A 27,463-nucleotide genomic window follows, 5' to 3' on the forward strand; every position below is an offset into this window, starting at 1 on the left:
AAGGTAGGCTCCCGCTGTGTGACGCTTCTCCTCTTCTGACGGTTCTTAAATAGAATGTCACACAGCAGGAGCCTCCCTCCATGCCATCATGGATGCGGAGCGGCCCTGGGAAGAAGATGAAGAGAAGAAGACACCGCGGAGGAGATGCCGGACGAGAACACCGGAGGAAGAACCAGAAGAACCAGAAGAAGAAGAAGATTGAGGAAGAAACCGAAGGAAGATAGAAGATAGAAAAAAGAAGATAGAAGATAGAAGAAAGAAGATAGAAGATAGAAGAAAGAAGAAGCATTTAAATAAAGGAATTGTCAAAAACTGTCTCTTGTCATTTTTAACATTTTTGACAGTTTTTTTGTGAAATGGTAGGTACCCCCTTACCATTTCACACAGGGGGGAGGGCCGGGATCTGGGGGTCCCCTTGTTAAAGAGGGCTTCCAGATTCCGATAAGCCCCCCGCCCACAGACCCCCACAACCACCGGGCAAGAGTTGTGGGGATGAGGCCCTTGTCCCCATTAACATGGGGACAAGGTGTTTTGGGGGGCTACCCCAAAGCACCCTCCCAATGTTGAGGGCATGTGGCCTGGTTACGGTTCAGGAGGGAGGGCGCTCTCTCGTCCCCCCCTCTTTTCCTTCGGCCTGCCAGGTTGCATGCTCTGATACGGGTCTGGTATGGATTTTTGGGTGGACCCCACGCCAATTCTTTTTAAATTTTGGCACGGAGTTCCCCTTAAAATCCATACCAGACTTAAAGGGTCTGGTATAGATTTTGAGGGGGACCCCACGCCATTTTTTAAAAAATATTTGGCGCGGGGTTCCCCTTAATATCCATACCAGACCTGAAGGGCCTGGTATGGAATTTAGGGGGACCCCCCCCACATCATTTTTTTTTTTTAATTTTGGTTCGGGGTTCCCCTGTGGGGAATTCCCATGCCGTTTTTATCAATGAACTTTTATGTGTATTGTCGGACCGGCAATTCATTAATAGCAGCGAGTAGTTTTATTGACTTTTTTCCTTTGAAATGTCATTTTGCTGTCAGACTGTTCTAAACACGGGAAACATGCACCTCTTTACAGGCATACTATAGACACCCCCCAGGTATGAAATTTAAATGAATATTACACTTTATTGTTTCACTTTAAGCATCATTAAAATCACTGCTCCCGAAATAAAAACGTCCGTTTTTAAAACTTTTTTTTGCATTGATCCATGTCCCCTGGGGCAGGACTCAGGTCCCCAAACACTTTTTATGACAATAACTTGCATATAAGCCTTTAAAATGAGCACTTTTGATTATTTATGTTCGTGTGCCATAGACTTTAACGGTGTTCGCGTGTTCGAGCAAATTTTTTGCCTGTTCGCAAGTTCTGGTGCGAATCGAACAGGGGGGTGTTCGGCTCATCCCTACAAAATAGAATACAATTATATACAGAACATACAAATTTCCATTACAGCAACAAGGTGCATAAATACTTCAAAATTGCATATCAATAAGTCTCAATACAAATACATTAGAGATAATGGTGCATACTTCATTCAAATGGTGAAAAGTGCAAAGTATTTTAGTGCAAAACAATGCGATGCTGTGCGTGTCATACACACATAAGGATGCACTGTAATATCAAAGTGTCCAGTGCAGAAAAACAAACTCAGTGACACATCTATAAAACTATCTGTATCTAATGGATGGAAAAAGCAAATACATGAATAGATAAATAAATAAAGTGCCTAGTGCAGTAGAGCCCGTGACAAAAGTTGCAAGTCAGTCCAAACATAGTTCAAACATAGAAAAGTATTTCTCCACAGAGCATTCTGTAAGGTAGATGGAAACCGTGAAGTGTATAGACCAGGAAGAAATAGTGGCTCCCCTTCGTGAAAGAAATCCTACACTGATAAGTAATGGCCCCTTACCTCATAATACTGAGGTAACAGCGTTAGCAGCAATGCTGGTACTGGCTCCTTCTCATATTAATCTTGGACCCGATTCTTGTTCTCCAAACATCAAAGTCCCTCAGTGGGTGCGGGGGCCGTAAATGAAAAGAAGGGGGTGCCACATGGTGTAGTATTTTATAACCAAAAGCAGGATTTATTGTAACTTAAGGTACTCACATCAAGCAGAGGAGCAATGACAGAACATCAACGAGCAGCGAGCTTGTGCGCCTCAATCAGTGGAAAGTGCCTGTCCCATTCCTACGCGTGATGTCACACACCTCGTGACTTCACCTGATGACTGGGGAGGGAAAATGGCTAATTTGGCCCAATTTGGACATTTTCGCTTAGAGGTGTACTCACTTTCGTTGTCAGCGGTTTAGACATTAACCACTTGCCGACCGCCTCACGCCGATGTACGTCGGCAGAATGGCACGGGCAGGCAGAATCACGTACCTGTACGTGATCTGCCTCCCGTGGGTGGGGGGTTTGATCGGACCCCCCGGTGCCCGAGGTAGTCGGCTTTGGTCTGGGAGCGATGAGAGGTGAGGGGGAGGCCATCCATTCGTGCCCCCCCTCGCGATCGCTCCCAGCCAATCAGAATCATTCCTTTGCTGATGTATGCTAAACAGCAGCAAAGGAAATGATGTCATCTCTCCTCGGCTCGGTATTTTCCATTCCGGCGCCGAGGAGAGAAGACTGCAATGTGAGTGCACCAACACACACACAGTAGAACATGCCAGGCACACTTTACACCCCCCATCACCCCCGATCCCCCCGATCACCCCCCAATTACCCCTCCCCCCATGTCACACTGACACCAAGCAGTTTTTTTTTTTCTGATTACTGCATGGTGTCAGTTTGTGACAGTTAGTGTGGTAGGGCAGTTAGTGTTAGCCCCCTTTAGGTCTAGGGTACCCCCCTAACCCCCCTAATAAAGTTTTAACCCCTTGATCACCCCCCGTCGCCAGTGTCGCTAAGCGATCATTTTTCTGATCGCTGTATTAGTGTCACTGGTGACGCTAGTTAGGGAGGTAAATATTTAGCATTTTATAGCGACAGGGACCCCCATATACTACCTAATAAAGGTTTTAACCCCTTGATTGCCCCCTAGTTAACCCTTTCACCACTGATCACCGTATAACCGTTACGGGTGACGCTGGTTAGTTCGTTTATTTTTTATAGTGTCAGGGCACCCGACGTTTATTACCGAATAAAGGTTTAGCCCCCTGATCGCCCGGCGGTGATATGCGTCGCCCCAGGCAGTGTCAGATTAGCGCCAGTACCGCTAACACCCATGCACACAGCATACGCCTTCCTTAGTGGTATTGTATCTGAACGGATCAATATCTGATCCAATCAGATCTATACTAGCGTCCCCAGCAGTTTAGGGTTCCCAAAAATGCAGTGTTAGCGGGATCAGCCCAGATACCTGCTAGCACCTGCGTTTTGCCCCTCTGCCCGACCCAGCCCAGCCCACCCAAGTGCAGTATCGATCGATCACTGTCACTTACAAAACACTAAACGCATAACTGCAGCGTTCGCAGAGTCAGGCCTGATCCCTACCATCGCTAACAGTTTTTTTGTTAGCGTTTTGGTAAACTGGCAAGCACCAGCCCCAAGCAGTGTCAGGTTAGCGCCAGTACCGCTAACACACACGCACGCACCGTACACCTCCCTTAGTGGTATAGTATCTGAACAGATCAATATCTGATCTGATCAGATCTATACTAGCGTCCCCAGCAGTTTAGAGTTCCCAAAAACGCAGTGTAAGTGGGATCAGCCCAGATACCTGCTAGCACCTGCGTTTTGCCCCTCCCTCCGGCCCAGCCCACCCAAGTGCAGTATCGATCGACCACTGTCACTTACAAAACTAAACGCATAACTGCAGCATTAGCAAAGTCAGGCCTGATCCCTGTGATCGCTAACAGTTTTTTTGGTAGCGTTTTGGTGAACTGGCAAGCACCAGCGGCCTAGTACACCCCGGTCGTAGTCAAACCAGCACTGCAGTAACACTTGGTGATGTGGAGAGTTCCATAAGTGCAGTTCAAGCTGGTGAGGTGGCAAGCACAAGTAGAGTCCCGCTGCCACCAAGAAGAAGACAAACTGGCCCGTCGTGTCCATAATGCCCTTCATGCTGCAATCGCCAATCCTAATAATTGGGAACCCACCGCTTCTGCAGCGCCCGTACTTCCCCCATTCACATCCCCAACCAAATGCAGTCGGCTGCATGAGAGGCATTTTTATGTCCTCCTGAGTACCCCTACCCAACGAACCCCCCCAAAATAGATGTTGTGTCTGCAGCAAGCACGGATATAGGCGTGACACCCACTATTATTGTCCCTCCTGTCCTGATAATCCTGGTCTTTGCATTGGTGAATGTTTTGAAAGCTACCATTCACTAGTTGAGTATTAGCGTAGGGTACAGCATTGCACAAACTAGGCACACTTTCACAGGGTCTCCCAAGATGCCATCGCATTTTGAGAGACCCGAACCTGGAACCAGTTACAGTTATAAAAGTTACAGTTACAAAAAAAGTGTAAAAAAACAAAAAAAACCAAAAAAATATAAAAAAAAAAAAATAGTTGTCGTTTCATTGTTCTCTCTCTCTCTATTCTCTCTCTATTGTTCTGCTCTTTTTTACTGTATTCTACTCTGCAATGTTTTATTGTTATTATGTTTTATCATGTTTGCTTTTCAGGTATGCAATTTTTTATACTTTACCGTTCACTGTGTTTTATTGTTAACCTTTTTTTGTCTTCAGGTACGCAATTCACGACTTTGAGTGGTTATACCAGAATGATGCCTGCAGGTTTAGGTATCATCTTGGTATCATTCTTTTCAGCCAGCAGTTGGCTTTCATGTAAAAGCAATCCTAGCAGCTAATTAGCCTCTAGACTGCTTTTACAAGCAGTGGGAGGGAATGCCCCCCCACCGTCTTCCGTGTTTTTCTCTGGCTCTCCTGTCTCAACAGGGAACCTGAGAATGCAGCCGGTGATTCAGCCAGCTGACCATAGAGCTGATCAGAGACCAGAGTGGCTCCAAACATCTCTATGGCCTAAGAAACTGGAAGCTACGAGCATTTCATGACTTAGATTTCGCCGGATGTAAACAGCGCCATTGGGAAATTGGGAAAGCATTTTATCACACTGAGCTTGGTGTGGTCAGATGCTTTGAGGGCAGGGGAGAGATCTAGGGTCTAATAGACCCCAATTTTTTCAAAAAAGAGTACCTGTCACTACCTATTGCTATCATAGGGGATATTTACATTCCCTGGGATAACAATAAAAATGATAAAAAAAAAATGAAAGGAACAGTTTAAAAATAAGATAAAAAAGCAAAAAAAATAAAGGAAAAAAAAAAAAAAAAAGCACCCCTGTCCCCCCCTGCTCTCGTGCTAAGGTGAACGCAAGCGTCGGTCTGGCATCAAATGTAAACAGCAATTGCACCATGCATGTGAGGTATCACCGCGAAGGTCAGATCGAGGGTAGTAATTTTAGCAGTAAACCTCCTCTGTAAATCTAAAGTGGTAACCTGTAAAGGCTTTTAAAGGCTTTTAAAAATGTATTTATTTTGTTGCCACTGCACATTTGTGCGCAATTTTAAAGCATGTCATATTTGGTATCCATGTACTCAGCCTAAGATCTTTTTTATTTCATCAAACATTTGGGCAATATAGTGTGTTTTAGTGCATTAAAATTTAAAAAGTGTGTTTTTTCCCCCAAAAAATTTGAAAAAACGCTGCGCAAATACTGTGTGGAAAAAAAAAATTAAACACCCACCATTTTAATCGGTAGGGCATTTGCTTTAAAAAAAATATAATGTTTGGGGGTTCAAAGTAATTTTCTTGCAAAAAAATATAATTTTTTCATGTAAACAAAAAGTGTCAGAAAGGGCTTTGTCTTCAAGTGGTTAGAAGAGTGGGTGATGTGTGACATAAGCTTCTAAATGTTGTGCATAAAATGCCAGGACAGTTCAAAACCCCCCAAATGACCCTATTTTGGAAAGTAGACACCCCAAGCTATTTGCTGAGAGGCATGTCGAGTCCATGGAATATTTTATATTGTGACACAAGTTGCTGGAAAAAGACACATTTTTTTTTTGCACAAAGTTGTCACTAAATGATATATTGCTCAAATATGCCATGGGAATATGTGAAATTACACTCCAAAATACATTCTGTAGCTTCTCCTGAGTAGAGTACGGGGATATCACATGTGTGAGACTTTTTGGGAGCCTAGCCGCGCACGGGACCCCGAAAAACAAGCACCGCCTTCAGGCTTTCTAAGGGTGTAAATTTTTGATTTTACTCTTCACTGCCTATCACAGTTTCGGAGGCCATGGAATGCCCAGGTGGCACAAACCCCCCCAAATGACCCTATTTTGGAAAGTAGACACCCCAAGCTATTTGCTGAGAGGTATAGTGAGTATTTTGCAGACCTCATTTTTTGTCACAAAGTTTTGAAATTTGAAAAAAGGAAAACAAATTTTTTTTTCTTGTCTGTCTTCATTTTCAAAAACAAATGAGAACTGCAAAATACTCACCATGCCTCTCAGCAAATAGCTTGGGGTGTCTACTTTCCAAAATGGGGTCATTTGGGGGGGGGTTGTGCCACCTGGGCATTCCATGGCCTCCGAAACTGTGATAGGCAGTGAAGAGTGAAATCAAAAATTTACACCCTTAGAAATCCTGAAGGCCGTACGCGGTTAGGCTCCCAAAAAGTCCCACACATGTGGTATCCCCATACTCAGGAGAAGCAGCTAAATGTATTTTGGGGTGCAATTCCACATATGCCCATGGCCTGTGTGAGCAATATATCATTTAGTGACAACTTTGTACAAAAAAAAAAGTGTCACTTTCCAGCAACTTGTGTCAAAATATAAAATATTCCATGGACTCAACATGCCTCTCAGCAAATAGCTTGGGGTGTCTACATTCCAAAATGGGGTCATTTGGGGGGGGGTTTTGCCATCATGGCATTTTATGGCCTTCAAAACTGTGATAGGCAGCGAGGAGTGAAATCAAAAATTTACGCCCTTAGAATTCCTGAAGGCGGTGATTGGTTTTCGGGGCCCCGTACGTGGCTAGGCTCCCAAAAAGTCCCACACATGTGGTATCCCCGTACTCAGGAGAAGCAGCTGAATGTATTTTGGGGTGCAATTCCACATATGCCCATGGCCTGTGTGAGCAATATATCATTTAGTGACAACTTTTTGTAATTTTTTTTTTGTCATTATTCAATCACTTGAGACAAAAAAAAAATAATATTCAATGGGCTCAACATGCCTCTTAGCAATTTCCTTGGGGTGTCTACTTTCCAAAATGGGGTCATTTGGGGGGGAGGTTTGTACTGCCCTGCCATTTTAGCACCTCAAGAAATGAGATAGGCAGTCATAAACTAAAAGCTGTGTAAATTACAGAAAATAAACCCTAGTTTGTAGATGCTATAACTTTTGCGCAAACCAATAAATATACGCTTATTGACATTTTTTTTTACCAAAGACATGTGGCTGAATACATTTTGGCCTAAATGTATGATTAAAATTGAGTTTATTGGATTTTTTTATAACAAAAAGTAGAAAATGTCATTTTTTTTCAATATTTTCGGTCTTTTTCCGTTTATAGTGCAAAAAATAAAAACCTCAGAGGTGATCAAATAACATCAAAAGAAAGCTCTATTTGTGGGAAGAAAAGGACGCAAATTTCGTTTGGGTACAGAATTGCATGACCGCGCAATTAGCAGTTAAAGCGACGCAGTGCCAAATTGTAAAAAGTGCTCTGGTCAGGAAGGGGGTCAATCCTTCCGGGGCTGAAGAGGTTAATGGCTATGTGTTGAGTTATTTTGAGGGGACAGCAAATTTATACTGTTATTCAAGCTGTACACTCACTACTTTACATTGTAGCAAAGCGCCATTTCTTCAGTGTTGTCACATGAAAAGATATAATAAAATATTTACAAAAATGTGAGGGGTGCACTCACTTTTGTGAGATACTGAACATGCAGATACATAATCCTTTATGCTTATCTTGAATCATGCATGCTGTATATGTGACTCCTCAGTGTAAACTGGCTACTCACCTCCTAAAATAGACCTCAATGTACACATCAAGGTCATAAGGGCATATGTCACTCCTTCCAAAACAATATCTCCTTCACTCCTCTTTAATATTCTCTTCCGCAGCATGGCACTCACAGACCAGGCCATGTGTAAACACAGAATGTGACCAATAATGTATTCTGCTTAAAACCACACTTTATTAAAACCTATAGTAAAACAACTCACCTTAAAGTGGATGTAAACCCGATTTTTTTTTTTTTATGTCATAATGTAGAGTATAAGATTTCCTATCATTTGAGCCCAGTCTTGCCCCACGAGTTAATCCAGCTCTGAGTAATCCTCTTTTATTGTTCAGTGAGATAAAACTTGACAAACAGAAACATTTTGTCAAATCCTAGCTGTGAGTGACAGGTGATTTACATATCTCGTGCACTAGCCTAAGACATGCATTATTTTTTAATTCCTACCCCCACTCCTTTCTTCAGCAGCTCTGCAAGGATTGGCTGTTCCACACTTCATCATGATTAGGCATGCTGAAGTCATGTGGTTACTTTCCTGTCTTTTCACTGGATGTTAGAGATCATAGCAGAAGTTCAGTGTAAGAAATACACAGGAGAAAATGCATATTGACAAGGAGAGTGTAGAGGTGGGCGGGGAGTCTACTGACATCACAACTCCACCCACTGAGCTCCAGACAACAGACCCATCCACAGAATCTGCAGTTTTTCGGGTCTCAGGAGGCATGTATATCCTTATAGATAACCCCATATGGCAGTAGTTTAGAAAGGATGACATTGGGTTTACATCCACTTTAAGAAAGCACCAAAAGTGCTATGATATGCTCTATACAAGAACCATGCCATTAGGGACTATATTCACAGCATGGAATCAGCTTTTACACAATTACTGGAGTAAGTGCTCATGGAGCAAAGTTTACCGGGGTTGATTTATATTTTTAACATATATGACCACATCACATAGCTAAACATACATTGGTTATGCAACAAATTTTTTCTGTAGTTGTAATATATTATACTATACATAAAAATTCATTTCTTAGTGCTGATCCAGGAACGTTTGTGTTCAGTTTCACCATTAAGCCTTGTGTGCCCTCTTCAAGCCTCTTGCCTATGACAAGTTTGACTTGTCCTTAACATAAAAAAGATTATAGGAAATAAAATGTGTCTTTCAAACTCGATAGTGTTTTTCTTTGTCAAAGGAAAAAAGAGCTCTTATACAGTATGACCTATGAGAAAGTGTAGAACATATTCCATGATCTTGCTTTTATTCCACAAAACCTTCATCCACATTTGCCATGTAATGTAGCAAAAAATATCTACGTTACACCTGTCCTCTTGTTTTGATTGTTTTGGAAATACCTTGCATCACTTTAAGACAAAGATGTGAACTAATGACATATATGTTTTATTTATAGATTTTTATCAATTCAGAGACTGAAAGCTTAAGATATTCTTAGATTAAGTATGTTTCCCAGAAACTGATGAACACAACACAATTATTGTGAGTGTGAGCCAAAAACCTCTAACGCTCTTGATGAGCTGACAGATGGTGAAGATGTGATCCAGCAATGACCTGTCAAAAACTAATCCAGCCAACTCTGTTCTTCCCTTTCAATCTAAGTGCCTACAGGGACCTGCTTAAACATCCATAGCAAACAATTTGCTTGAGGAAGACAAAATGGCATAATAGAACTATTTTGCCTCAAATGTATTGCTGTCTTATTTTAAATGACAGTTGTAGCCTATAATTAATCATTATATCATTATAATGTTCACAAAAAGTAGATAAATTGGTTTATAAATGTAACATACGAAGGCACAAATAAATGCTTTGAGCCAGATTATTTAAATGATGTTGATCTGTGCCAATATTCTAATGGATATCATTATAAGCACACTCAATATCATGAAAATATTCACTAAAATAAGAATATTTAACAGCTCAATCGATAGTGCTAACTTACAGGTGTAGAGAAGGTAAGTATTGCCCTTGTGTCTTAAAATCTTTGAAGCAATGATGGATGAATATTATTAATTGGTTATAAATGGAGTAAAATCACCAATTTCACTAAAATTATGTGGTAAAGTTGTTTTTATTTTAGGAGAGAAGAGCATGGAAATCCCTCCCTATCAACTACTCTACACTCTGAACCTTATTTTGAAAGCAAATGAAAACATAAGTGGGAAAGGATGTTTTGCAAGTTACAGTTTGCCTGATTGTCTTTAGCCAGTTTAATTTTTTGGGAAGGTATGCACAGATATGATGCTTACAACAATTGTCTGATGATCCTATATTAGGGTCATGTGCTAAATGTGGGTATGCTAAAATATTATCAAAATTATACTTTCAATTAACCACTTAAGGACCGTTAGCCCACAATGTACTGTGGACAGACGGCCCGTCTGGGCAAAACGACATACTGGTATATCACTGCCTGTTTCTGGATTTAGGGCATGCACATGCACACCCCCCAACAACACCCACTGTGATTTTATAAAGCGGGAGTCTATCAGCATTTCCCAGCCAATGATTCATGGTTGGGACCTGCTGTTTGGCTGTGTCCAATTAACACAGGGCTATGCACAGAAGAAATGATCTCTTTATTTCTTATCCCTGCAAAGCAGGGATAAGAAACAAAGAGATCTTTAGTAAAAATCAGCACAGATTACACATTGTTAGGCACACATTTAACCCCTTGATCGCCCTAAATGTTAACCCTTCCCAGATTGTGTCATTAGTACAGTGAGAGTGTATAGTATTAGCACTGATCACTGTATTAGTGTCACTGGTGATGTCAGTGATGTCAGTGACAGTTAGTCAGTTCCCGTCCAGCATCAGTTAGTGTCAGATTGGCTGCCACACTATTGCAGTGCCAATTTATGTCACTGATCACCGCCATTAGTAGTATAGAAAAAATAATCCAATATATACAGTATATACCATAGTTTGTAGATGCTCTAACATTCACGCAAACCAATCAATACATGCTTATTGGGATTTTTTTACCAAAGACATGCAGAAGAATACATTTTGGCCAAAATGTATGAAGAAATTAGATTTTTTTTTTTTTTTATTTTATGAGATTTGCGTTTTAGCAGAAAGTTCAAAAAAAATTCTTACATTTTTCAGGCATTTTTGTTTATATCATAAAAAATAAAAAACCCACTGGTGATCAAATATCACCAACAGAAAGCTCTATTTGTGTTTAGTTACAGCGTTGCATGACTACACAATTACCAGTTAAAGTAGCACAGTGCTAAATAGCAAAAAATAGCCTGGTCATGAAGGGGGTAAAACCTTCCGGAGCTGAGGTGGTTTAATCTATACTTATTATTAAAAATAAAACAAAAAACATATCTAATATTAAATTTGTGTGTTTTTCAAAACAATAAAATACAGTTGTAGGCCCTTACTGAAAACATAATTGATCTGTTCATTTAGTTTTATTCCAAATAATAATGAGTGTGTCCTCTATGATTTTATTTTTAGGTGAATACAATATACTACATATAAATATCCAGTTACAGACTCTGGGCATGCTAGACACACACCCAAAAAAGTAATCATTGTACACAGGGAGTGTCTAGTACGTCCAATCTTTCTGCCCTGGTGCCGGGATCCCCCCTGTCATAGTACATGGTATTTCAGCTCTGATTAATCACAGCTGCATTGCCGAGTACAGTGCTGAGGGTGGTAAAAAAAGAAGCAGTCTGACAATGTTTATCAGCAACATTGCTCAACCTCGAATACAGAAAGGTACAACGAAACACTGTTTAATTTTCTAACTTTCTGTTTATTCATCTATAGATCAAAGTGATGAACTTTGATCTGCAGATGAAGTCAGCTAAAGCAACCTGACAAGTGAAAAAAATTTAAATGTTCCTCTGTTTAACCCCTTATTAAACCTTAGTTTACTCTAATCATCACCTAATTATTCTCTTTCTCCATTCAATTGTTTTTGTTTTTTTTTAAACTAATTTTTAAACATTTTTTGTCTGTTTTTGTTTGCTTTGGGCATTAATATTTTTACACCTTTTACATATGCAATATTTACACATAGCACACTGAAAAAGCGCAAAATTGAAAAACTACTTCACTTCATTTGTAAATAACTTTGTACCAAAATCATAATTTTAGTGTTGTCTTAAACAGGACAAATTACAGAATAAAATGGACACTTTCTATGTGCAGTAACATTATTTATTTTTAACTACTTCAATACAGGGCTTTTATACACCCTTCCTTCCCAGACCAATTTTTGAATGGTCTGGGAATGACAATTACTCAGTCATGCTACACTGTACCCAAATAAAATTTTTATGAATTTTTTCTCACAAATAGAGCTTTCTTTTGGTGGTATTTAATCACCGCTGGGTTTTTTATTTTTTGCAACATAAGCGAAAAAAGAGAGAAATGTTTGAAAAACAAACACTTTTTTTTAGTTTCTATTGTAAAATTTTATAAATAAGTAATTTTTCTTCATAAATTTGGGCCAAAATGTATACTGCTATATATCTTTAGTAAAAATAATCCAAATTAGTGTATATTATTTGGTCTCTGTGAAAGTTATAGCATTTAGTTAATCATACCTGATCACACCTGATGTACTGAAGGCCTATCTCATTTCTTGAGACCCTAACAAGCCAGGAAAGTACAAATACCCCCCAAATTACCCCTTTTTGGAAAGCAGACATTCCAAGGTATTTAGTAAGAGGCATGGTGAGTTTTTTGAAGTTGTAATTTTTTCACACAATTCTTGGGAAAATGTAATATTTTTTTTTTTACACAAAATTGTCATAACAAGTTATTTCTCTCACACAGCACATGCATACTTGCAATGACACCCCAAAATACATTCTGCTATTCCTCCTGAGTATGGAGATACAACATGTGTGAGACTTTTACACAGCCTGGCCACATACAGAGGTCCAACATTGAAGTAGCACCTTCAGGCGTTCTACAAGCATAAATAACACATCTCATTTCTCAACCACCTATTACACTTTTGAAGACCCTGGAGTACCAGGACAATGGAAACTCCCACAAAATGACCCCATTTTGGAAAGCTAACACCCCAACGTATAATCTATGAGGCATGATGAGTCTTTTGAAGGGTTCATTTCTTTCCAGAAGTTTTTGGAAAATGTGGAAAAAAAATTAAAACGCATTTTTTTTACACAAAGTTGTCCATTTATAAGATATTTCCAACACATAGCATGTACATAGCAAAAAAGACACCCCAAAATACATTCTGCTACTCCTGAGTATCGCGATACCACATGTGTGAGACTTTTACATAGCCTGGCCACATACAGAGGCCCAAAATCCAAGTAGCACCGTCAGGCGTTTTACAAGCATAAATTACACATCTTATTTCTCAACCACCTATTACAATTTTGAAGACCCTGGAGCACCAGGACAATGGAAACGCCCACAAAATGACCCCATTTTGGAAAGCTAACACCCCAACCCCATCTATGAGGCATAATGAGTGTTAGGAATGGTTCATTTTTTTCCAGAAGTTTTTGGAAAACGCTGAAAAAAAATGAAAATGCATTTTTTTTACACAAAGTTGTCCATTTATAACACACAGCATGTACAAAGCAAAGAGGACACCCCAAAATACATTCTGCTACTCCTCCTGAGTATGGCGATACCACATGTGTGAGACTTTTACATAGCCTGGCCACATACAGAGGCCCAACATCCACTGTCAGGTGTTCTAGGAGTATAAATTACACACATAAATTCCTGCCAACCTATCACATTGTTGAAGGCCCTTCGTATTTATAACACATAGCGTGTACTGTACATACCAATTACAAACCAAAATACATTATGCTGAGCAAAGGGTAAAGAAAAGATTACCTGCAGTTTTAGTAGTACAGTGGTCCACAGAGGAGAGCATCAGTCCAGGCAGCAGGCAGGAACGTGGAGAGAAACAGCAAAACAGCCAGCAGGCAGGAATAGTCAGTACAGGTAGAGATGTTGTCAGCATAGCCAAAGCACTGGTCCAGATAGCAGGCAGGGATGTGGTCAGCAGCAGCAAAAGGATTGTCCATGCAGCAGGCAGGAATACTGTCCATAGTTAGTACATGCAGCAGGCAGAGATATGGTCAGCACAGCCAGAGTATTTGTCCAGGGAGCAGGCAAGACCATCAAGATTAGGGCATCGGTCAGGAAAGAATGGGGACAGGGGTAGAGGCTTCTCCCACCCAAAGCCTCCGGGCAACCAGACCCTGTTCTGGGAACATAGAATATCAAAAACTGGTTTTCTCAACTCAGAACACTATTCTGGAGCCCCTCACATATGTGAGACGCCTGCGTAGCAGGGTGAAAGATCAGGCCAAGGGGCAGGCAAAAACATGGTCAACAGGCCGAGGTCAGTGCAGGTAAAAGGCAGAAATAGACAGTAGCCAGAGGCATAGTCAATACAGTCCAGGGTCAGTTCATGTGAAAGGCAGAAACATGGCAGATAAACAATGCAGACAGCAGGCAGAGGCATAGTCGAGAAACAGGCCAGGGTCAGTTCACATGGAAGACAATGATATGGTTGGTTGAGGCACCAGGGAAATATTCAGGACAGAAATTGAAAACGGGGAAATGGCAATCTATTTGAAATATGGGCTAATAGTTTACAAGAGTGTGATAGTGTCTGAAGCATTCCCTGATGCAAAGGACAGGTTGGGAGGGACATTGGGGACAATGGAAACTGGTGTCTTTCCTAATGCCCTGTACACACGATCGGTTTTGCCGTCGGAATAAACTCCGAAGGTTTCTCCGACCGACTTTGGTTTGACCGTGTGTAGGCAGTCTTGCCTACACACGGTCAAACCAAAGTCCGATCAAAGTCCAACCATCAAGAACTCAGTGACGTACAACACTTATGATGGGACTAGAAAAAGGAAGTTCAATAGCCAGTAGCCAATAGCTTCCGTCTCGTACTTGCTTCAGAGCAAGCTTCGTTTTTGGTCCGTCAGAACAGCATACAGACGAGCAGTTTTCCTGATAGGAATTGGTTCCGTCGGAAATATTTAGAACATGTTCTATTTCTAGGTCCATCAGAATTTTCTTAAAACAAAGCCCAATGAGGCATACACATGATCTGAATATACAATGAAAAGCTTCCATCTGACTTTTTCTGTCAGACATTCCGCTTGTATGTACGCGCCAATACTCCTCTTTTGGTGCATACCTGACATTTTTTGGGGCGTCATCTTCTGTGGAATATGGTCTGGAAAATGGCGCTCATGTAGTCTGCTGACACAATCAGAGCGAATGCTTTCTGGGGGGGATACTTGATAAATCAGGGCAGTGACAATGTCTTCAATAAACGTTATGAAGGTGTTGGGTGTTTTCGTCGATTTTTGGTAGTTGATGAGAGAATTTAAAAATGAAAAAAGTAAATTGTGACTTTTTTGTACCAGAAGAGGGATTTTCGTGTTGATAAATAGGGCTGCAACATTTGATCATTTTAATCCACCCCCCATGAATTTATTGTACTCAAGGAACTCAATGTACTCAATGATACAGGAAGGAAGTTCCACCGAGGTGTCATCGTGGATGGTGGACATTATGTACACATCTTTCCTATCCCTCCACTTCACAAAACCGAAACACACCCACAAGGAGTGTAGCTCCTCTGATGGGACTTTAAAGCAGGTCACTTCCAATATAAGTACAAAAGTAATGGGGTTTTTTGTTAAAATAGGTTCAAAATTTTATTAAAGAAAATATTTAAAAGAGGATCATTGAGATCTAACAATAATACATAAGTACAAAATGGATGCATACAATAGAAGGAAAATTGATATACATGGAACAATGACCAATTATAGTGGTAAAGTTGTTTCAACAACAATAAACCTTAACCCAACGTTTCGAGGTAAATAGGGGGTTAACCTCTTCATCAGGGGTAGGGATAATTGGTCAGGATAAGTTTTTTTCTAAAAGGTTACAAAACAGAACTGGAATAAGTAAACAAAAAAGAAAAGAAAACATCTTCATAAATATCAACAGTGAGTATAAAGTACTGCATCACATGAATCATCCATTGTAATATAATTGTAACATATGTAATTTGACATACGTGTGTAAATACTGACCATTCAGGTTCACATGAGGGTTTACAAGACCTTCTTAGCATCAAACAAGACCAGCTCGATCCGTCACTGCTCCACAGGGGTCCAAGACCAGACAGCAGGAGAAGGTGTGAGCGAAAGATGAGGATATTGACATGAGGCGCACAGGCTTAATCCCAGAGTGGGCAGAAGACACCATAGGCTGCAATAGCTCCACAAAGGGCATCACCGAGAACAAGCACGGCCACCCCTTAGGAATGGGATATATAGGGGCCCATAGAGAGAGGGCTAAATGATCATAAACCCAACCATAGCTGAAATATAAATAAAATGACATTTAATAAATGATTCCAACAAGGGAGCCTAGATATCGTCTAATCATTTTGAACGGCCCCAAATGAAATAATATCAAACATAGATAAACGTGGGCTTCAAAAAGCATACCTCAGAAGGCTTGGCTTATGGTGGGTGAGATCACAGACTCCAAAGCCTTAAAGCCAGATGCCGTCGTGCGGCGCCACCCCCCAGGGAATGAAAGCATCCTATCGGGACGCTTGTGGGCGTGTCTTTGTCACGAGGCTCCGTACTCAACTAAGCCGTCGTGAAATAAGTGATGCCGCCCCATGTCGGAGTCTCACGGCGCAGAACTGGCGTGTCCATTGGCATGGAAACCCTGCCGACAGACTGCCAGGAACAAAGGGGGGCCGAGTGCATAGAAAAGATAGAAAGAAAGGGATGAAAGCAGAAAAGAAGTCACAGATGGAAAAGGAACGAAATTGAAACAGAAAAGGAAATAAGGGAATAAAGGAAAGAAAGACCAAAGTAAGCAATTAGACCCCAAGATAGACGGCCCCGATCCCAGAGTAGCCGGGAGGGACAGGTCTTTGTCAGATCAGAGAAGGCATTGGAAAGCAATTATAACCAGTTATTTAAAACAATACAAGCTGTTAATGCAGATACAAAAAATGCACAAAATGCAATATACAGTTCCTGATATACATTCCTGATCCACAAGAAAGGGCTAATTTGATAGTTGGTGGTGAGCATTGTAGATGCAGCCTGAGCTAAATATTGAGTGGATGGACCATACAGATTAAAATTTGGGGATCACACCAAGAGTGTACTATTGTAATGCCCCGTACACACAGTCGGACATTGATCGGACATTCCAACAACAAAATCCTAGGATTTTTTCCGACGGATGTTGGCTCAAACTTGTTTTGCATACACACGGTCGCACAAAGTTGTCGGAATTTCCGATCGCCAACAATGCGGTGACGTCAACCACGTCCGACGAGACTAGAAAAGGCCAGTTCAGAACCAAGCGCGGCACCCTTTGGGCTCCTTTTGCTAATCTCGTGTTAGTAAAAGTTTGGTGAGAGACGATTCGCGCTTTTTCAGACTCGTGGCTTTCAGATCGTTTTCTGCAGTTCAGTTTGTGCTTGTGGGTTTGTATCTGCTCTTCAGTGCGTGCAAGCAAGCTACATGTGACTTGGATTAGTCATTGTGTTCTTGTTCGTTCGTTACTGTTTTTCAGGTCGCTCTTCACAGGCCTTGCTGTTCTTCAGTGCGTTCTGTTACTTCGTTCTGAGCAGCCGACCATTTTCTAGCCATGTTGCGTATATGTACTCCTCGTAGAGTTCGTGCTGTGCGGGGGCTTTGTGTTGGGGTCCTGACTTTGACACAAGTCCAGTCCATGAACAGGGTGGGGAGGAGTTCATGGACCAAGAATTGGTTGCTTCAGTGTGACCAGTTCTGTCATATGCCTTTGCTCCGTGAGATCCGTGAGAATAATCCTGATGATTTCAGGAACTTTCTCCGGATGACGGATTGACGGATCCCGTATTTCACCGTCTGCTGGCTTTGCTGATCCCCTATATCAGCAGGCAGGATACCTGCATGAGGCAAGCCATCACTCCGGAGCAGAGGCTCGTCGCTACCCTGCGGTACTTGGCGACAGGGAGACGCCTGCAGAACCTCAAGTTCTCAACAGGCATCTCCCCCCAGGCTCTGGGTATCATCATCCCAGAGACCTGTTCTGCCATCATCCAGGTCCTACAGAAGGAGTATATGAAGGTAAGATTTATCTTTTAATATCACATTTTATTTTATCTAATGTTTATAATATATTGTATTTCTCTCCTCTTTCCCTAATTACCATGATTGTAATATGCTTTGAATGTCCCCTTTGTCCTCATGCATGCTGGATTTTTATGTAATTATTTTTTTTGTCCTTCATACATATTTGCCTTCACTTAACTCCCCAGCATGTTCTCCTGCCCTATATTCACCTCATGTAGTCACTTAACAATGTATTTTATCAGCTCCATAGTAGTGTTTTACCCCAAACACCCCCTAAAATGTTTAGAAATGTGATTTGTGCTTTAAATTCAGGCAGAGTGCCAGAGGCTTTTTTTTGTGGTGTCCCCAAATCATTTTTATTTACCCTCCCTCCCCCCAACTGCTAAGTCAGCTGATACCAATTCTCTATCTATCCTCAATCATCTATCTGCTGACTTTGCCAAACCCATACACACTATACACACCTCTTTTGTGGTCAGATTTATTGATGAATTCCCCAAAGCATGTAGTGCAAGGGCCTGCCTGTATACTTTCAAATGGTACTGTTTAAAGTTTTTGTATCCTGTTATTATCTTGATAGGTAATAGCAGAATGTCCAAATGTGCTCAAATGTGTACAGTGTGTATTTATATCTTTCTATTATGACACTTCTTACCCGTCCAGGGGGCTGCCAATAGTGTAACTAAGGAGGGGCTGTTCCAAATAATACCCTGTATTTAGGCATTCATCTCTCAATAAAGTGAAGAGGGTTACCTGTCCAAGATCCCCCCCTATAAAGTTAGAAATGGCCCATGAGAGGGGGGGGGGATATGATAGGTGTACCTTATACTTTGGTGTTGTAAAATTCCCCTTAATAAATGTTATCTGGATGTTGGCCAAGAATGTTTGTGTCTAATCTGCTTTCCATGTTTATGTGCAAAAATACTAAGTTTGTTTTGTTTTCATGAACAGTTTCCTTCAACGCCACAGGAATGGCAGACTGTGGCCTCCCACTTTGCCCAGCGGTGGGACTTTCCTAACTGCGGAGGGGCAATTGATGGGAAATTAGTTTCATACAAGTAGGGCGTCAAAAATGTGGCCAAATGCATATGGCCAAAACAATGGTGTTTTATATTCCGAAATAAAAATGTTTGATACGAACGAATAATGTGCCCATGAACATGAAAGTTGCCATTTTAAAATGTACACTTTTAAGAAAAGCACATGGAGCAGCACGAACGTAATAAAGACAAAAAGAGGAGGAACACAGCACAACTACTTACTTTTTTGCGGCACTCTCCGGATCTTTCTGTACTGCTCGTGTTCTAGTCCACTTCATCCATTTCTGCTGTTTCTCCAGCGTTGCCTCCCTCTTTGTTTAGTTGTGAGCCCTTAATAAATGAAATTTTTTTGAAAATTATACTCTCCTATGTGTGTTTTCATCCAAAAAGGACAGTTGGTTGGTGAGGATTCAGGTACATTTCAAAATACAATGTGAAATTAACAAGAGACAACAACACCAAACAATCTCCTACAGATTAAATAGAACAACATATCAATGGTGTTGTGGTAACTTGACACACAAAACACACACAAAAATATTCTGGAGTAAAAATTAAAACACAATAAAACAAAGATCAGCCTTGAAAAAAAGACAAACCAAAAAAAAAAAGAAATCTGCCTTAAAACCAAAAAATAATGTTGTCTGATGTGACAAATCCAAATATATTCAGGGAATCCCGATAAATAGTAAAGAAATAAGTTTGTGAGAAGTCTGTGTGAATATGAGCAGCAAAACTGCTTCATTCTTCTCACATTATAAAGAAGAAGAGAGTGCGCTGTATTAAACCATTTTTAACATTGCAGCCTGACGAAAGTGCTGTATCCATTCCGAACGCTAATTTTACCCGACCGAGCTGTTCCGTCTCGGAATTTCTTCTGAGTATGTGTCGCACTTTGTGCTTCGGAACAGGCCACACACGGTCGGAATTGGCGTGATCGGATTTTGTTGTCAGAAAATTTTATAGCCTGCTCTCAAACTTTGTGTGTCGGAAAATCCGATGGAAAATGTCCGATGGAGCCCACACACGGTCGTAATTTCCAACAACACGCTCCGATCGGATATTGTCCATCGGAAAATCCGACCGTGTATATGGGGCATAAGGATTCCCATTCAGATCCTCTGGAGGAAAAGCCCTCCAGAAAGGGTCTGAAAGAGATCGTCCCATTAAGGCCTGGGGGTTTTGTCTCATTTAAGCAAAATATCCACTTCTGTTCTGCCTGCATCAGTGATTTATTAGTATCTCCCCCTCTTGCACCAGGGTGCATTCTATCCAATATTAAAAAGAAAATCTTAGGGGCAACTCCGTGTAAGTCTCTAACATGTCTCCCAAGTGGGAGGCTCGGATTGCTCGTCTGCATTGACACAATGTGTCGGTAGGCACGTCGCCAAAAAGGTTGAATCGTTTTGCCTACGTAAAAGCAGAAGCCATCGCACAGTAGGAGATACACTACATCAGTCGTCTGACAGTTTGTGTAGTGTTTCAGACGATAGCGTTCACCATTGGGGAGTATCACATTGCGTGCAGTATTCATAAAGCGACAGTAATTGCATCCACCACAGGTAAAAGTACCTGGGTGTTTACATGGATCCCCTTGGCCCGAAGTGTGAAATTCACTAGATACCAGATAGTCTTTGAGAGATCTTGCCCTTCTGAAGGTGAAAGATGGACATTTGCTTACATACGGACCTACGGTGGGGTCCATGGAGAGAAGATGCCAATATTTGCTGGCAATTTTTTTAAAGGTTTCATGTTGATTGCAAAACTTTGTTATGATAGAGATAGGATTTTTTTGTTGTTTTTGGAAGAAGGATTATATAGCAAATCCTTTCTTGTTTTAAGTAGTGCTTAAAAGTAGATCCCTCCACTTCACAGCCAACACTTTCTTGTTCCTCAAGCTTGCCAATTCCCTCCTTTGTAGCGTTGTGGTGACTAGACTCTATGGGAAGCCCTTTCTGTTTTTCCTTGCTGTACCGCAGGCCAAAGTATTTTTTAGGTATAGGTGGTGAAAAGAGGCAAACTGGTATAGTAGTTGTCCATGTAAATATGATACCCTTTTGGAGGAGTGGGAATGCCAACTCCTAGACAATTTTTCCGCTTATTCCCATGTACGAAGGACACTCAGGGGGCTGGAACTGGGAGTCTTTGCCTTCGTACACGTGGAATGAATGTACATATCCGGTGGCACTTTCACAGAGCTTGTTGAGTTTCAATCCATACCTTGCCCTCTTACTGGGGATATATTGCTTGATTCCCAGCCGGCCTGTGAAATGGACCAAGGATTCGTCCACAGAGATGTTCTTGTCAGGCAAACGTCTTGGAGAAAAAATCAATAAGGGGGGCGAATTTTATATAATTTATCTGAGTCTGGGTGATTTGGGGGGGGGGGGGCACTGTGAATTATCGTTGAAATGCAGGAATTGCATTATAATTTCTTTTTTTTTTCATAACGATTTATATAATTTCATATCGGGACCTGCACATGACAGATGAAAAAATTGGCATGTGGTGGATAGGGTTGGTCGACCAATATTTATGCACTCCATTTTTTTTTTTAAGCCCCATGTTGATTGTTAGGCCTAAAAATAATTTAAGCTCCTCCATTGTTAGGGGTCTCCATTCAAAAGGGTGGGCATAGATTGAGCTGGGGTTATTTTCAATAAATTGTTGGGCAAAAAGATTGGTTTAGGACACGATGCCTTGAACTAATTCTTCAGTGAAAAATAAATTTAAAAAATAAATTTTGGAAAAACCTTCTGTGTTGAATTGCACACCTGGCTATGCTGTGAAAGGGGGGATTGTGGCTGACCCTGGGCTAGAAGGCAACCACAATGTGTTTGCCAAGGCATCTGGAAGCTGGGTTTGGGCCCTAATTCTTTGGCGTGCAATTCCCGCACTTGTACTGGGCCTTTCCTCCTGGGGTCTAAAAGTGCTTGTACTTGGTCTAGCACCGCTGGCACTGCTGGTAGCTGCCTGGTGTTCAGACCGTCTTCTTTTTGAATGGACTGCTTCCTCCTCCGATTCAGATCCTGATGTGCTGTCTTCGGGGGGGCTCATATTCTGAACCAGAATCGGAATCAGAACTGGGTGGTGAGAGCTCCTCGTTGCTCTCATCGGTCAGACTCAGAATTTGATGTGCCTCTTCTGGCGTGTATACCTTTCTGCACATAGTGGCCAATGGGATCATGGGACAGGTACTCAGATGGGATGGATGGATGACAGGTACTCTGACGGGATGGATGGATGGCAGGTACTCTGGTGACAGGTACTCTGATGGCGGGTACTCTGGTGACAGGTACTCTGGTGACAGGTACTCTGATGGCGGGTAATCTGGTGACAGGTACTCCTGTGACAGGTACTGTGTACTGTGGTGACAGGTACTCCTGTGACATCTACTGTGGTGACAGGTACTCTGATGGCGGGTACTCTGGTGACATGTACTCTGATGGCGGGTACTCTGATGGTGGGTAATCTGGTGACAGGTACTCTGATGGTGGGTAATCTGGTGACAGGTACTCTGATGGCGGGTACTCTGGTGACAGGTACTCTGATGGCAGGTACTCTGGTGACAGGTACTCTGATGGCAGGTAATCTGGTGACAGGTACTTTGGTGACAGGTACTGTGATAACAGGTACTCCTGTGACAGGTACTCCTTATTGGGGGGGCAATCTGGACACTAGAATAATCTGTAAGTGTAACTAATCTCTGTAACTCACTGTTCGCTGATCTTCTCCTCACACTGGACTAGTGTGTGAGGAGAAGAACCCAGCAACAGCCGTTACACTGCTGTTTGTTGACATTTGTAACTGGCTGTGATTGGACACAGCCGGTCACGTGGTAAAGAGCCAATTTCATTGGCTCTTTACCCTGATCGAGGCTGGGCTTTGTCAAAGGGAAAAGCCTCAACCCTGGGGGCGTGCACGCCGCTCTTCATAGTGACCGGCTAAGATTGGATACAGCTGGTCACGATGCTTCTCACACTTTGCCACCCGCTCATTACCCCCATCGGGGAATGGGTGTGTCCCAATGGTGTATAGGGATGAAATTTCAGCTGTCACCAAAAGACAGTCACCTTCAATATTGAAATTCTTTAGTTCATTGATGACCTGTGTGGTGTCTGTAAGGTAGGCAGGGGATTTGCATACTAATGCCGCATAGACACGAGTGGAATATCTGTCAGAAAAAGTCAGATGGGAGCTTTTTATTGTATATTCCGACTTTTTCCTTAGAGGATTCAGACGAACTTAAATAGAGAACATGTTCTATATTTTTCTGACGGAACTAATTACTATCGGAAAAATCGCTCGTCTGTTTGCTGTTCCAATGCACCAAAAACGACGCATGCTCTGAAGCAAGTACGAGACGTCGTACATGTTGTCCCATCATACGTGTTGTACGCCATCGCGTTCTTGACAGTCGGACTTTGGTGTGACCGTGTGTATGCAAGACAGCTTGAGCGGCATTCCGTCGGAATTCTGCTGGAGGAACCTTCAGAGTTTATTCCAACGGCAAAACCGCTCATGTGTACGCAGCATGAGGGTTGCTAAAAGAAATCAACATATTTCCCTATTCTAGATGTTACAGGGTCAATTCTGCTAACAATAGCTTGGACGCTTGTGTGATCCAGATCCTTGCGTATCTTGGGCAAACAATATAAAATGGGCACCCTGATGCCACGTACACACGAACTGACTTTTCGACCAGACTGGTTCGACCAGACTGGTCCGGCGGACTTTCCGACGGACTTTCCGGCAGACTTTCGAATGAACGGACTTGCCTACACACGATCAACCAAAGTCTGACAGATTCGTACGTGATGACATACGACCGGACTAAAATAAGAAAGTTCATAGCCAGTAACCAATAGCTGCCCTAGCATCGGTTTTAGTCCGTCGGACTAGCATACAGACGAGTGGATTTTTCGACCGGACTCGAGTCCGTCGGAAAGATTTGAAACATGTTTTATTTCTAGGTCCGTTGGACTTTTGGGAGAAGAAAGTCAGCTGGAGCCCACACATGATCGAATTGTCCGACGGGGTCCGGTCCGCCGGACCAAGTCTGCCGGAAAGTCCGCTCGTGTGTACACGGCATAAGAGTCGCGGGAATAAGATTTTTTTTTCTTGTCAATACAGCAATTCCTGCTTTATATCCCATTAATTATTTATTTTATGGGTTTCCTATATTGCCGCATAGGATCTTTCCTTAAAATTTCATATGTTCCTATAGATATTAGGAATAGACATTTTTTCACATATTCTGCCTCCTTTAATAATACAATGGCGCCCACCGTCCACCCCCGCCCCCTCTCTTCTTTGTTTGATAGACGTATCACTAATTCCTTATGGTCATCATGTACTGTCTTTTTTTTTTTTAACATTCAATTTCTTATTTTGTTATCAGAACATAAAATAACAAATAAAGACATTAACCACTTGAGCCCCGGACCATTATGCTGCCTAAGGACCAGAGGTCTTTTTCCAATTTGGCACTGCGTCGCTTTAACTTTTATTTGCGCGATCATGCAATGCTGTACCCAAACAAAATTTGCGTCCTTTTCTTCCCACAAATAGAGCTTTCTTTTGATGGTATTTGATCACCTCTGCAGTTTTTATTTTTTGCGCTACAAACGGAAAAAGACCGAAAATTTTGAAAAAAAATGATATTTTCTACTTTTTGTTATAAAAAAAATCCAATAAACTCAATTTTAGTCATACATTTAGGCCAAAATGTATTCGGCCACATGTCTTTGGTAAAAAAATGTCAATGTCAAATGTCAACCCCAAAATACATTTAGCTGCTTCTCCTGAGTATGGGGATACCACATGTGTGGGACTTTTTGGGAGCCTAGCTGCGTACGGGGCCCCGAAAACCAATCACCGCCTTCAGGATTTCTAAGGGCGTGAATTTTTGATTTTACTCTTCACTGCCTATCACCGTTTCGGAGGCCATGGGATGCCCAGGTGGCACAAACCCCCCCCAAATGACCCCATTTTGGAAAGTAGACACCCCAAGCTATTTGCTGAGAGGCATGGTGAGTATTTTGCAGCTCTCATTTGTTTTTGAAAATGAAGAAAGACAAGAAAAAACATTTTTTTTTTTTCTTTTTTCAAATTTCAAAACTTTGTGACAAAAAGTGAGGTCTGCAAAATACTCACTATACCTCTCAGCAAATAGCTTTGGGTGTCTACTTTCCAAAATGGGGTCATTTGGGGGGGTTTTGTGCCACCTGGGCTTTCCATGGCCTCCGAAACTGTGATAGGCAGTGAAGAGTGAAATCAAAAATTCACGCCCTTAGAAAGCCTGAAGGCGGTGCTTGGTTTTCGGGGTCCCGTACGCGGCTAGGCTCCCAAAAAGTCTCACACATGTGGTATCCCCGTACTCAGGAGAAGCAGCAGAATGTATTTTGGGGTGTAATTTCACATATTCCCATGGCATGTTTGAGCAATATATCATTTAGTGACAACTTTGTGCAAAAAAAAAAAAAAAAAAAAAAAATTTGTCTCTTTCCCGCAACTTGTGTCGCAATATAAAATATTCCATGGACTCGACATGCCTCTCAGCAAATAGCTTGGGGTGTCTACTTTCCAAAATGGGGTCATTTGGGGGGGTTTTGAACTGTCCTGGCATTTTATGCACAAAATTTAGAAGCGTATGTCACACATCACCCACTCTTCTAACCACTTGAAGACAAAGCCCTTTCTGACACTTATTGTTTACATGAAAAAGTTATTTTTTTTTTGCAATAAAATAACTTTGAACCCCCAAACATTATATATTTTTTTAAAGCAAATGCCCTACAGATTAAAATGGTGGGTGTTTCATTTTTTTTTTTCGCACAGTATTTGCGCAGCGATTTTTCAAACGCATTTTTTGGGGAAAAAACACACTTTTTTAAATTTTAATGCACTAAAACACACTATATTGCCCAAATGTTTCATGAAATAAAAAAGATGATCTTAGGCCGAGTACATGGATACCAAACATGACATGCTTTACAATTGCGCACAAACGTGCAGTGGCAACAAAATAAATACATTTTTAAAAGCCTTTAAAAGCCTTTACAGGTTACCACTTTAGATTTACAGAGGAGGTCTACTGCTAAAATTACTGCCCTCGATCTGACCTTCGCGGTGATACCTCACATGCATGGTGCAATTGCTGTTTACGTTTGACGACAGACCGCCGCTTGCGTTCGCCTTAGCGCAAGAGCAGGGGGCGACAGGGGTGCTTTTTTTTTTTTTTTCTTTATTATTTTTTTGCTTTTTTATCTTATTTTTAAACTGTTCCTTTCATTTTTTTTTTTTTTATCATTTTTATTGTTATCTCGGGGAATGTAAATATCCCCTATGATAGCAATAGGTAGTGACAGGTACTCTTTTTTGAAAAAATTGGGGTCTATTAGACCCTAGATCTCTCCTCTGCCCTCAAAGCATCTGACCACACCAAGATCCGTGTGATAAAATGCTTCCCCAATTTCCCAATGGCGCTATTTACATCCGGCGAAATCTAAGTCATAAAATGCTCGTAGCTTCCGGTTTCTTAGGCCATAGAGATGTTTGGAGCCACTCTGGTCTCTGATCAGCTCTATGGTCAGCTGGCTGAATCACCGGCTGCATTCTCAGGTTCCCTGTTGAGACAGGAGAGCCAGAGAAAAACACGGAAGACGGTGGGGGGGGGGCATTCCCTCCCACGGCTTGTAAAGGCAGTCTAGAGGCTAATTAGCCACTAGGATTGCTTTTACATGAAAGCCGACCGCTGGCTGAAAAGAATGATACCAAGATGATACCTAAACCTGCAGGCATCATTCTGGTATAACCACTCAAAGTCGTGAATGGCGTACCTGAAGACAAAAAAATGGTTAACAATAAAGCACAGTAAACGGTAAAGTATAAATAATTACATACCTGAAAAACAAACATGATAAAACATAATAACAATAAAACATTGCAGAATAGAATACAGTAAAAAAGAGCAGAACAATAGAGAGAGAGAATAGAGAGAGAGAACAATAAAACGACAACAATTTTTTTTTTATTTTATATATATTTTTTTTTTTACACTTTTTTTGTAACTAACTTTTATAACGGTAACCGGTTCCAGGTTCGGGTCTCTCAAAATGCGATGGCATCTTGGGAGACCCTGTGAAAGTGTGCCTAGTCTGTGGAATGCTGTACCCTACGCTAATACTCAACTAGTGAATGGTAGCGTTCAAAACATTCACCAATGCAAAGACCAGGATTGTCAGGACAGGA

This window comes from Aquarana catesbeiana, linkage group LG01 (genome assembly GCF_042186555.1).
Source record: "Aquarana catesbeiana isolate 2022-GZ linkage group LG01, ASM4218655v1, whole genome shotgun sequence".
Classification (NCBI taxonomy): domain Eukaryota; kingdom Metazoa; phylum Chordata; class Amphibia; order Anura; family Ranidae; genus Aquarana; species Aquarana catesbeiana.